This window comes from Theropithecus gelada, chromosome 4 (assembly GCF_003255815.1).
Source record: "Theropithecus gelada isolate Dixy chromosome 4, Tgel_1.0, whole genome shotgun sequence".
NCBI lineage: Eukaryota > Metazoa > Chordata > Mammalia > Primates > Cercopithecidae > Theropithecus > Theropithecus gelada.
This window is the reverse complement of record NC_037671.1, coordinates 92712386-92726559: the sequence shown is the minus strand read 5'-3', so window position 1 is coordinate 92726559 and position 14174 is coordinate 92712386. Positions and strand designations below refer to the sequence as shown.

Sequence of the window (14174 nt, the reverse complement as noted above, 5' to 3'; positions counted from 1 at the left end):
ATAGGAATTATACTGTAATATCTGTATACCTGATGTCTAGATTCAGTAATTGTTAAATTTTAACTATATTATATACATGTTATGTACTCAATTGTTTTAGCACATCTTGTTTTATACATTTGCTCATAGGTTTCAGATGTCAGATTTCTTTTTCTCTAAATCCTTCATGTTGCATTTTCTAAGAATAAGATATTTAATAAAATTAGCAGTAATTTCCTAAAATCATCTAATATCCAGTTTTTACTCAAAAATTTTCAAACCTAATAATTTAGCATGAGGCTCATAGAACTAAGAAAAATAAATAATAAAATTCGTAACTATGATAGAAAAAAGAGACTCACATAAGTAGCTTATTTGTCAAGGTAGAAAACATTGGAAAGTAGAAAATATTTTGAAATGTATATATTGCAAAAAAGTACGTTTAAGTCAGTTACTTAAAAATGTTTGTAAAAAGTTAAAACAGCTAATTAATGCTCCCCCAAATTGAAAATGGAAATAATAAAAATAAAAAAGATTAAAAAATTGAAAAAGGAAATAACAAATATTATTTTAAAAAGAGCAGAATTTCATGAACTAGAAAGTCAACAAAGAGAAAACATAATTTACAAGTCCAATTTTTCTTTTTTAAAAAAATTAACATTCACAATCCCATGAAACTGGACTAAAAATAGGTATTAAAAGGGCACAAATATTAACAATGAAAAGGATAAAAACATTACATCAACAAAAATGAAAAGAAAATGAGTATGGTAGATAGACTGCAAAAATGGCCTCTATGCTTTTCCCCTCTATCTTTTCTTTCACAATGTGACTTTGCAGGTCCTCCTGTAGAAAGGTTGATTCTACTTCCACATCCTTTGAAGTTGGTCTTGTAGTTTTCTTGACTGACAAAATGTGGTGTAAAATGCTGATGTGTGAGTTCTAAGCAAAGGTCTCAAAAGGCCTTCCACGCTTCTACTCTCTCCCCCTCTTTCTGTTAGGCCCCTACTTTCTCCTTATGAACAAGCTCAAGTTGGTCCACATGGATGAGAAACCATGTGAAGCAGAGCCATTCAAGCAATAAAGGCATAGCAGAGGCTCCAGAAATGTAAGAGGGCACAGCCAAGAAAAGCAGTGCTGCTCAGCTTAACACAATGACTGCTGCTGCATAAATGATCCCTCCAAGTCCAGCTCAGACTACAAGAACTGTGCCATGTTGCCAAGCAGAAAACACAAATTCGAGAAAAATAAATTAAATAAATAAATAAGTAAACATGTAATAGTGAAAAGGGAGAAAGAAAATTTTCACTATTTTCTCATAAATTGATGTCTTCACACAGAAAATCCAAACAAATATACATTTAAACTAAAATTAATGAATTTATGTAGTTCATCAGATCAAAAAACAAAAACGAAAACAAAAAAACACTCATCCACACAAAGCAGTATATATTGCTTTAAGCCGGTAAATCCTAAGGTAGTTTGTTTCACAGGGTGACTGTGGGAATACATAATCAAAAAAATCAGAATATTATAAACAAATTTATGCCAATAAATAGAAAAAATTAAATAAAATTCTAAGAAAAAACACAGATTTCCAAAACTGATAGAAGAAATAAAAAACCCAATTAGAATGAAATTTCGAAACCTATTAGAATTGAATCTAATTAAAACAATTATCTGAATAAAATTCCATATCCAGAAGAAACTCCATATGAAAACCTTTAAACAAATAATAAATTATACCAGTCCTAAATAGCCACTTTTATAAACTGAGAATATACCACATTATTTTTATGAGTCCAGCATAACCTTGATACCAACATCCTAAAAATATAATATCTTTCATGACTAGGTACAATGATAAACAAAATATTATCAAGAAAAATTTATCAATTAATAAAAATACACTGTGTAATTTTAAAAAAATGAATTGATTCCAGGACTTCAGGGGTGACTTAAAACTTTTAGATCAATTAATACAATTTTTTAAATTAACAAAAAAGGAGAATTATCATAATCATCTCAAAACCCATATGTAATATTAAATAACAGAAAACTAGAAATAAAATAGAATTTTCTTAGTCTGAAACAAGGCATTTATTTTAAAAATGAAAAGAAATATCAGATTTAATGGTGAAATAAGGGAAGATATATGACTTCTGTAATGACATAAGGATACCTCCTATGACCCGTTAATAATTATCTGGCAAAGCCTGACCTGTACAATAAGCCAAATGATTATATTGCAGAAATAAAAATCAACTTATGTGCAGACATGATTTTTTTTCATAGAAAATTAAAAAAATTACTTCAAATTATTGGGATTAGTTAATTGAGCTGATCACTCTACTGGACATGAAGCTAGTATAAAAATAAATTGTAGTTACATATATACTAGCAACAAACAATTAGAAAGTTGTTTTTTTTTTTTAATGGTACCATTTATAATGGCGTGGATCTAATGAAGGCTAAGTCGAAACTTCAAGTAGAAAATAAACCATTGTCAAGAGATATTAGAACAGATAAAATAAATTGGGATGTACTATATTTATAAATTAGAAGACAATTCTCTCATATATATAGATGCAACATAATCCCAATAAAAATGGTAGTGTTTTTTATAGGGGATGGGAAATGACAAGCTGATTCTAAAAGTTATATAGAAACACAAAGCAGGAAATAATAAAGTCAATCTCGAATAATTACAAATCAGAGATTTTATACTACTAGCTAAAAATCATCTTATAACACTTTACTAAGTAAACAGTGTGGATTGAAACAAGGGTTGATAAATAGACCAGTGGAACAGAATACAGGGTTTACAAACAAACCCACAAAAATGGATAAACCTAATCTATGACAAAGGAGAAACTGTGGAGCCATAGAGGAAGCTTCATCTTCTCAATAAATAATGCCACCTAAACTGGATATATACACATAAAAATAATGTTGGCACCTGTCAGACCATATGCAAGATTTCATTTTAGATGGCTTGAATTTCTAAATATAAATAAAAAGTTAAAATGCTTTTGGAAGACTTTGAAGAAAAATTTTTCCAAGATTGCAGTAAATTCTCAAAAAAAAAAAAGTCAAAATTTTTTTTGTAGGTACATGTACAGTCTTGTTACATGGGTATGTTGCATGATGTTGAGGTTTGCAGTCCAAATGATCCTGTGTCCCAGACAGTGAGGATACTACTCATCAGTATTTCAATCCTGTTAGCCCTCGTAATCTATTGTTCCATCTTTATGTCCATGAGTACACAATGTTTAGCTCTCACTTTTAAATGAGACCACGTGTTGTTTGGTTTACTGTTCTTCTGTTAATACACTTAGGATAATGGCTTCCAGCTGCATCCATGCTGTTGCCTCAAAGTACATGATTTTGTTCTCTTTCATGGCAGCATAGGATTCCATGGTCTATATCTACCACATTTTTTTTAATCCATTCCCCTTTTGATAATCACCTTGGTTGATTCCATGTCTTCACTATGGTGAACAGTGCTGTCATAAACATACAAGTACATGTGTCTTTTTGATAAGAATTTATTTTCTTTTGTATATATAACCAGTAATGGGATTGCTGGGTAGAATGGTATTTGTCTTTTATGTTCTTTGAGAAATCTCCAAACTGCTTTCAACAGGTGCTAAACTAAATTACATTCCCATTAACAGTGTATAAGCATTCCCTTTCCTCTGTAGCCTCACGAGCCTCTGTTGTTTTTTCTTTTTAATAATAATCATTCTCAGTGGTGTGAGATGTTTTCTCACTTTGGCTTTTATTTGCATTTATCTGATGATTAGTGATGTTGAGCATTTTTTTCATATGTTTAGAAACTTAAACAATTCAACAAGCAAAAAACCAATAACCTCACTAAAAAGTGGGCAAAAGGCATGAACAGACACTTCTCAAAAGATCACAGCAAATTTTGATTGTGTTCCATTTATATCCCCCAGCCCTCATCTGAATACACCTACTTGTATTATGGACTGGTTCTGTACGTGCAGATAACTTTTCACATCAAGCATTGAGCTTGTCTTCTCTGAGTCAGGATTTTCTCTAGCAATATTGCTTGAGGTAGTGATTCTACTCCTGCTATTTTGGTTCTTCTTGGCTAGGAACAATAATATTTGAATGAGCACACCATCTATGTTTTACTGATATTATTTTCCAATTTTCCCAGTCAGTATAAGCTAATTAGCTTCATAAAGGTTTGTATTGTAGCGAACACACTATACTTCTTAGGAAATATACTATTTTTTGAATTCTGCAGAAAACAGATATTGTTAACTTTCCCCCTGTTGGTGATGATAAATTTGATTGCTTCACTAAGGCAGTGACCACCAAATGTTCTCCATTATTTTTTAAAATATTTTTCAAATTGCAAATAATCTGGAAGTGACATTTAATGATCACGTGAATCCTCTTCTCCAAAATAATTCCTCTTTAATTTTAGGTGAATGATAATTTTTGCCTGAGTCAATCATTTCATTAACAGTTGAAAAATGTCATATTAAAAAGAATTTATTAGCTAATGTTGTTCTGTAAAAACATTTTCCTCACCACTTGGGATTCACTGTGTCTTCTCATTACACAAAGTAAATGTCTGGTTTCCATTTAATTATCAATTTTTAGAGTAAGAAATTGGTGTTGTAACTACTTCTGAAGATGAATATTTGTTATATTAATTTGATTTTATTATTCTTGCTTTTTTTTTTTAAGAAAATCATGGCTTTCTTTTTCTTATTCTTTGGGGGACAGGGTCTCACTCTATCGCACAGGCTAGAGTGCCGATCATAGCTCACTGCAGCATTGAACGCCCAAACTTAAGCAGTCCTTCCACCTGAGGGTCCTGAAGAGCTTGTGACTTTTTATTTCTTCAACCTTTCCTTCTCTGTCTCTCCCTCCATTCTGTCCTTCTTTTATTCACTTGATTCTTTTTTTTAACTTTTAATTTCAGAGGTACATGTGCAGGTTTGTTACATAGGTAAATTGTCATGGGAGTGAGTTGTAGAGATTATTTTATCACCCAGGTATTAAGCCTAATAACCATTAGTGATTTTTCCTGATCTCCCTCCTCTCACCCTCCACCCTCTTATAGGCCCCAGTGTGTGTTGTTCCCTTCTACGTGTCCATGTGTTCTCATCATTTAGCTACCACTTATAAGTGAAGACATGCAGTATTTGGTTTTCTGTTTGTATGTTTGTTGCTAGGGAGAACAGAATCCAGCTCCATCCATGTCCCTGCAAAAGACGTTATCTCATTCTTTTTTATGGTTGCATAGTGTTCCTTGGTGTATATGTACCATATTTTCTTTATTCAATCTATCATTGATGGACATTTAGGTCGATTCCATGTATTTGCTTTTGTGAATATTGCTGCCATGAACATACATGTGCATGTGTCTTTACAGTATAATAGAATTATTTATATTCCTTTAGGTATATACCCAGTAATATAATTGTTAAGTCAAATAGTATTTCTGCATTTAGGTCTTTGGGAAATCACCACACTGTCTTCCACAATGGTTGAACTAATTTACATTCCCACCAACATTGTATATGTATTTATTTTTCTCCACAACCTTGCCAGCATCTGTTTATTTTTTCTTTTTGCTTCTTAATAGTAGCCATTCTGACTGTTGTGAAATGGTATCAAATTGTGGCTCTGGTTTACCTTACTCTAATAAGCAATGATATTGAGCATTTTTTCATATGAGTTGGCTATATGTATATCTTCTTTTGAAAAGTGTCTGTTCATGTCCTTTGCTCAAATGTTTTTTTCTTGTAAATTTGAGTTCCTTGTAGATGCTGAATATTAGACCTTTGTCAAACGCATAGTTTGCAAAAATTTTCTCCAATTTTATAGGCTGTTTACTAAGTTGATGCTTTCTTTTGTTTTGCAGAAGCTCTTTAGTTTGATTAGATCACATTTGTCAATTTTTGCTCTTGTTGCATTTGCTTTTGGCATTTTCCTCATGAATCCTTTGCCTGTGCCTATGTCCTTAAAGGTATTGCTTTCCAGAGGTTTCATAGTTTGTGGTTTTACATTTAAGTCTTCAACCCATCTTGAGTTAATTTTTGTATATGGTATAAAGAAGGGATCCAGTTTCAATCTTCTGCATATGACTAGCCGGTTATCTCAGCACCACTTACTGAATAGGGAATTCTTTCCCTATTGTTTGTTCTTATCAGGTTTTTTGAAGATCAGATAGTTGTAGGGGTGCGGTCTTATTTCTGGGTTCTCAATTCTGTTTCATCGGTCTATGTGTCTGTTTCTGTACCAGTACTATGTTGTTTTGGTTACTGTAGTCCTCTAGTATAGTTTGAAGTTGAGTAGTGTGATGCCTCCAGCATTGTTCTTTTTGCTTAGGATTGCTTTAGCTATTCATGCTCTTTTGTTTTTATCCCGTCTGAATTTTAAAATGGTTTTTTCCAGTTCTGTGAAGAATGTCAATGGTAGCGTAATATAAATAACATTGAATCTATAAATTGCTTCTGGCAGTATAGCCATTTGAATGATTTTGATTCTGTGTCTAACTAAAGTCTTGTATCCTTTGACCAATATCTTTCATCTCAATCTTCCACCTTCCCCCGATCCCTGGTAACCACCATGACACTCTCTGTTTCCAAAAGTTCAAAGTTTTTTCATTCCATGTATAAGTGACATCATACATTACTATCCTAGCTTATTTCACTTAGCATAATGTTCTTCATGTTTATCCATTCTGTTGCAAATTGCAGGATTTTCTTTTCTAAGCTAAATAATGTGCCATTTTTGTGTTCATGTGTATACATATACAAATGTATACAATATTTTCTTTTTACATTCATTGATTGATGTTAATTCCATATCTTGGCTGTTGGTAAACAATTTCATAATTAACATGGAAGTGCAGTTATCTCTTTGACATATTTTATAAATATGATGAGTTAATATGAAAGTATCCAAATTAAATTAGTTATTACAGGTTGTTAGTTAATTTTCTTGAACTTATATTTGTATCTCTTTTCAATTACATTTAAACTTTAATTCCTAACAATATTAATATAATTACTTGTTTGCTTTATCCTATATTTATAAAATGATTTGAAATTGTATTATCAACATAAATATGAACAGTAACCTAATAAGTAAAGTGTAAGATTATTTTGCAGATTATTAAATGTACTATGTTACTAATATCAGAATTTGATTGATAAAAATCTGCTTCATGCAAGTGAGCACAGAAAAACAATCTGCAGAGAGAACAAATAAAAAGACAGTACAGAAAGAGAAGTGAAGACGTGAGACCATGTACCCCTAGATATCACAGAGAATATCCTTGGTTCATTTTTGATTGATATTTTTATGAGTCTTTGTTTCTAGATACCATGAAGCCTGTTGCTTGATTCATCTTTGGTTATTATGACATATATTTTAATATATTAAATATTTTAAGAATAAATATTTAATAATAAAAATGTTAATATTCCACCATGACCATACTTTATTTATTTTTTTTTCACATGCTGTTTGTTTGTTTTTTTCTTGGAAGTAATAAATTCCTTGATAAATAAACAAATTCATTTAAAAGTTGATAAATCTAATAATTAGGGCTATGATAAAACTAGCACAAAGCTCACAAGTAGGATAAATGGGTATTAGGTTTATTTAACACTATACCAATATTATCCTTTAAAATATTAGACATTTCCTATTTTCCCACACGATCCAAGAACTTATTTTCAAGGCTTACCTTGGCTCTTCGGTTTGAAGTAAGTTAATTACCAGAATTTTCTTCCTGCAAAAGATTTGGCCATTGAGGATATATCTTATGAGCAGAGGAGAATATTTTGGAAACTACACAATTGTGAAAAACTGTAGCTGGAATGCATTTGGCCTCTTATAGTTAATCCAAATAATTAAGAAATAAATATGCAAGAATCACTACAGGCATGAGCATCAAAATAGGTCTGTTTCTAATGATACCAACTTAGCAGCAGGAGTCACTGGAAAATGACCAGAAATTTTTTGCTCTTTACCGTTTTCGGAAGAATAGAACTCTCTCAGCATTAAGTTTTTCATGGCAGTCAAAGTGAAAAGAAGAAGCAAAGGTTTCCTATATTTGCTTTATTCTATACCTATCTCATATGAGAATTTTAGCAAAGTTTTGTCTCTGGATTATAAAAACAGAAATCTGGTTGTGGTAGATAAGTGAGAGTCTATATAAGAATATGTATAGTTATAGCAAAAATTAGTTGGTGATTTATAAACTTTACATGCAGTTTGTCTAGAACTTTTATAGTAATCAGGACATTAATATTTTAGGAGTCAAAAAACCCACATAAAACAAATCTATTTTCAATAACTTTTAGTACATCACATGTTAACTTCTGATTGTTAATTTTACCTCAGTGTCCTACTAGGTCTATTTCCTCATTTGTATGTAGTTTTATAAAGTTATTGGAATATTTTAGACTTGTATTTGAAGAAGTATTCTTTAGGATATTTTAAAATATGCATTGCTGAAAAAAAATTCAAAAGTACATGATAAGTGATATCTTTAAAATAAGTTTCAAGTTTTGATAGAAGCAAGTAGTTAGTGGCAAAAAAAAAAAAAAAAAGGACTTTCTTTCTATGACAATTCCAAAATTATATGCAAAGCCATGGACAATAATATTAGCTGTTACCTGCACAAAATATGCCTTATTTCCCAAGTCCATCATTTATCTTTTATGGATCAATTTGTAACTTCATTCAATAAATTTTTTCCTTACTTTCAAACTGCTTACCTTACATTACCTTCTAGCAAATTGTGATAATATTGTTCAATCTTAAGGCAGACAGATTTAGAGTTAAGAGTATCCTCATAATGTAATATTTCACTATTAAATTTTATATTAGCACCATATATATCAACTTTTAAAATAATGTAAAAAAGAACATTTTAATATATTATAACTATACAGAGTATATAAAATATAATCATATGATTGATATGAGATTGATTATTTTTAAAGGAAATAACTATTTCATTGATAGAAAGAAGCAAATTGTATAGAGTCATTTTAGGATTAAGCACCTGCAATATATTCTGATATCCAAGAACAGAACTAGGCTGAAGCTAAAATGAAGCCTTGTGTGATCATTTTCAGCATTATAATTTTCTGCAAAATTTGAGTGATTTGCAAAACTGTGATAGATTTCCCTGAATAGGATGGTGGCAAAGGCTTTGTAGATTCAAAAATAGTTTTGCTGAGGCAATGAGAAGTAATATACTATCATATGAGAAGTTGGTTTACCAAGCTAAAAAAAAAAAAAAAAAAGCTGAGAAAAATTTTGCCTCTAAACATTGCAAAGCTCTACTTCCCTTATTTTTATTATTATTTTTTCATTTTGCTTTTAATATCTCTACTGAGGAAAAATATAGTAAGTGTTGTCATTAAACAATAATAATTTTATGAATGTAGTTATAAAAAATTGTGAGTTTGTATTTCTGGAATGATTTGACAATGTTTCTAAACTGAAATATATAAATGTAGTCATCATTTAGCTTCCGCTTATACGTGAGAATATGCAGTATTTGGTTTTCTGTTCTTGCGTCACTGTGTTAAGGATAATGGCCTCCGTTATCCTTATTAAGGATATCTGGATGATGAAAAATTCTGTACAACAAACCACCATTACACAAGTTCACCTATGTAACAAACCTGTACATATGTCCCTGAACTTAAAATAAAAGTTAAAAAAAAAAAAACTAAATTAAGAAAAATATTTTTAGATGCTAAGCTTTTGAATATTTAACATAGGACAATATCTCATAAGTATGTTTTCACCTTCTCTGAAGTAATATTACCCTCTGTTTTTGCTAACCTTGAAAAAGTTACTTCATGTAAAATTTTAATATTTGTAGTTGTTTTTTATAGGATGATAAGACTCCTATCATAAGAATATCAGCTACTTCATCATGGCCAGAACCAGAAGTCCCAAGTACAGGTAAATCATAACTTTCTTCAAAAGTTTATAGCTTAAACTATTTCTAACTTTTTTTATAATAATCGTCATACCTCATTTGAAAACTTTCAGTTCTGATATATTTTTTTTCCCTACAATTCTTAGAAATTGTAGAAGGGAGCACAAGCTTCCCAACTGAACTAGAATTTCCATAAATGGCAAAGACTCTGAGCAAAACTTATGCCTTAACGCATTTAACTGTAGACCCAGTTGAAGCTTTCAGTCAATTACGGTTTTAATTTAAAGTAATAAAAATAACATCTTCCTAAAAATTAAATTGAGGCAACTAAATATTTTATGTCAGTTCTAGAATGATCATGAGATGTCATAATACTTGATCACTGACAATAGACACTGAATTTACATGTAAAACTTAGAGGCAAAAGCTTTCATATCCCATGATGTGTTCCCTCAGCCATGAAACTGAGACTTTTTAGAAACTGCAGTATAGAGATTTTGTGCTTATTAAGGAAGGCCAAAATGTGATGATCTAATGAAATGTGACCAGTTTAGAGGGGAAACAGTCACCCTTTACAAATGGTAAAGGATTTAATAATTTATTTAAAATTTAGGAATATGAAGAATGTTAATAAGAATCTTACAATACATATTCATCAGGCTAAACTGCTTATGGTTGGGTGCCAGTAAGCAGATTCTTTTTTATGTGGCAGGAATTTGTTGTTGTAAACTATGTGCTGGAGAAAGAAGAGGTCACAAATGTACAATTAATATTTTTTTCCAGTTTAGACCATAGGTTTTCTTGCTTGAATCCTTGAATGATTCAAGGATTCAGCAGTTTGGCTGTGGTTTGGGCTCTTAATTTCCTGCCAAACTTCTTGTTGTTCAGAACAGGCAAAAATACATCTATTTTGACTGTAATTATGCCAAGCATCTTTAACAGCCTATACACAAGACATAAAGAAAAAGTGAAAGGAAGATGCTTACTTAATTCAGCTGAAGACTTAATTAGGAACTCAATTCTATCATTTAATATTGTATTTTATTCTCATGTTTTTTTTTCTAATAGAAAATAATGGCATGCCAATTGTATATGATTATGGATAGCTATTTGTGGAACCGGTTCTTGCGTCTACACTTAATTACATTTTGTTTGGAGGTTAACATTATATTACAACTGTAGCTTTTATTTCTATCTATTCTTACAGTTTTTCTTTCTCATTAGGACTTAGATTGCTGGTTTGTAGGATCTCTTGTTTATGATTTTTTCTATTTTTGTTTTCTATTTCTAGACCTGTTCCCTAGTGCATTATTCTCGATGACTTTAAAGTCATTTAGAGGTAGAAGAAAAGAAATAATTCATTTTTGCCATATGCTGAAGTCTTGATAAACAATGTATTCATATGTTAAATAAAAATATACTGTATATTTTGTGATTCCTAATGAATACATTTGATTTTTGTTTAGCTTGTCTTCTGTCTTTACCCTGGTATCTACCTATCCTGCTACAGGATCATAATTCCTAAAGCCTACCCATCTCAAGTCACACAAATATGCATTGAAATAATCATGGATATTCACCATAAACATGGAATTGTTCACTATGTTTCATGGCTTCATGTTGCTTCCTAATCTGCAACATAATTTAGAATCCTTCCTTTATTTACAAATATCATAGAACTAATGCATTTTATGTAACCAATAATAAGTCTCAAGAAAGATGAGACTAGATTCATGTTTCCATTAACACCCCTACTTGACAGCAGCATGATTTCTGTAACGTCTAACACTATACCTGACCTAATCATTTTCATTATTTAGTGATCCCTTGCTAAGTATTTTACAAAGTTACTCTAAATTATATTGGATGAGTCTATTTAAATGAATAAATCACATAGTTACATTTTATTGTCATTTTATATTACCTAGGAATGAAGTCAATATTATACTTTATAAATTGAAAGCATGTCTTGCTAACATGTTACGATATGCCAACCAACAAATAGGTTCTTATTTTTATTCATGGGATTCTGTAACCAATAACTGGCTGGTAAAGAATGTGTCGAAATCAATCAAGTCGTAGATACACACTCAATGGATGGATAAGGAGAGGCACTAGGTCTGCTCATAAAATTGCACTTTACACCTAACAATAGAAGCTATTTTTTCATTAGAGTTCCAAATATCTCAGTGTTTGGGGAAGTCTCCAGGTAATATATGCAGTGAAGAACATTACTAGGCACTGGGAAACAATAGGCTTCCGTCAATCAACATATATTTGAATATGAACAGCTTTTAGGGAAGCTTTGGGTATTTTTTCTTTCACTGACATTGATGTTAATTAAGTATCATAATTTAATGAACCCCCAAGAAGATTGACATTTGTACAATTAATCTTCACCTGGCACACAAACCTGATCCTCTGAATCAGAATTTCAGACAACGGTACTGCCGCTGTGCACATACAATTCTGACACCGACTTGGCTTCTAAGTCTCCCATTATATTCCTAAGCATGGCAGCATAAAATAAATTAAGCTAGACAAGGCTTCAGACACAATTCTTGCTTTAGTCACTTGAGATGATTATATAGAATGAGTAGGGACACCATCAACTCTGCTAAGGTTTACTAAAGATCCAGGGCAGCCATGGTGGGATAACAAAATAATAATTTATAAAGTGTCTTCCATTATATTTGCATATGTTTTTACGTGCCTTCTCATTTATTCTAGATTCCGGTTGAGGTATTTGCTTTTATCTACTCAAATTTACCGAGTAATTATCCCACTGGAGGACTCATTACTTCTGAATTTTTATTCCGCCTTTGTTTTGGGGGGCAAAATTCTCAGCTTTCTTAAAATAGTCACTGGCCAGATAATAGAATCACAATGAATGGCTTTCTCCAGTGTTTTTCAGCTTCTAGGGTGATGCACTGATGGGTTTTTTATAACAATTTGTTGAAGTGTAACTAGCATTTGTTTACTTATAGGATGGAATGGAGTAGACTAAAGTAGACCAGAATAGAATAGAACAGAATAGAGTGAATTGCACATAGTAAAGCTAAGTGTTTTTCAGTTATATGCATATGTGTGTGTGTGTGTGTGTGTGTGTGTGTGTATCTGCATTAGAGTGTAATGCAACATGTGTTTTTGCATGTATTTATCATCGTGGGTTGCCAAGTTAAAAATGTTTGAAAGTCCCTTGCTTTTGCTAATCAGGACTCACTCCAGGAGACAAGGTATTATAGCCAAACTGAATGACGGATATGTAAGTGAGAGAAGTGAAATGGATAATAAGAAGACAACTCCAATGCCTACAATGATGAAATTGTAACATGGTCCCAATTTTTAACCTCTCCCCTTAAATTGCAGATAAGATCTATGGATATTATGAGATTACTCCTGAGATTAGGTCACTTTATAATGCAAAGACGAATGGATTTTGCAGATATAATTAAGGTTTCTATTGAGTTGTATTTGTGTTAATCAAAAGAAAGATTATCCTAGGTGGGTCTGACATAATGACATGAGCCCTCTAAAAAAGAATCTAGAGGTAAAAGAGAAGAAGCAGTAGTAGATTTGCTTTCCTTGGCCTTTGAATATCAAATTGCCATGTTGTGGAGAGGGTCATGTGGCAGGGAATAGTGGATGAGTTCTAGAAATCAAGACCTTCTATCCTACTACTACAAGGAAATGAATTGTGGCAACAACCAAGGAGCTGAAAGGGGACTTTTAACTTCAGATAAGATTGCAGTCACGCAGCTGACACGTTGATGTCAGCCTCGTCAGACACAGACCAGAGGAACCAGTTAAGGTGTGGTCAAACTTCAGGGAAAAACAAAAACAAAAACAAAAACCAAATAAAACCCTGAGGTAATACATGAGTACTAAGTTATTACATTTATGAAAATTTGCTATACAGCAATAGAAAACAAATATAGTTGTCTATCTAGATTCTAGGAGTATGGCATCCTTTTTCTTTGTCACAAAGCCCTAATTGATCACTACTGGGAGAGACAACGTTTGTTTTTAACTATCCAATTGAGTTTCTGTAGCCAGATCTATCATTAGTACAGTTCTCTTCACACTAGTGCATGTCAAATGAGTGTCTTTCCCCTCCTGGCTTTTCATTATATGCCCTAATCCTTCTGAAAAGCACGGAGAAAAATACACCTGGGTAAGAAGGAGCTTTTGGAATATAATCCTCACATATTTGTAAAGTAGATAATATTAACCTGCT

At 31.7% G+C, this 14174-nt stretch overlaps 1 long non-coding RNA gene across 1 annotated transcript in view; it reads right to left on the bottom strand.

Moving 5' to 3' along the window:
* Positions 1 to 1435: 1435 nt before the first annotated feature.
* Positions 1436 to 14174, bottom strand: part of LOC112623559 — a 28356-nt gene continuing 15617 nt past the window's right edge. The window contains exons 3-5 of the long non-coding RNA XR_003119166.1: positions 11518 to 11569; positions 7721 to 7765; positions 1436 to 4074 (exon numbers count right to left, since the gene is read on the bottom strand). This is a non-coding gene — a long non-coding RNA (uncharacterized LOC112623559). The remainder of the gene's footprint in view (positions 4075 to 7720; positions 7766 to 11517; positions 11570 to 14174) is intronic.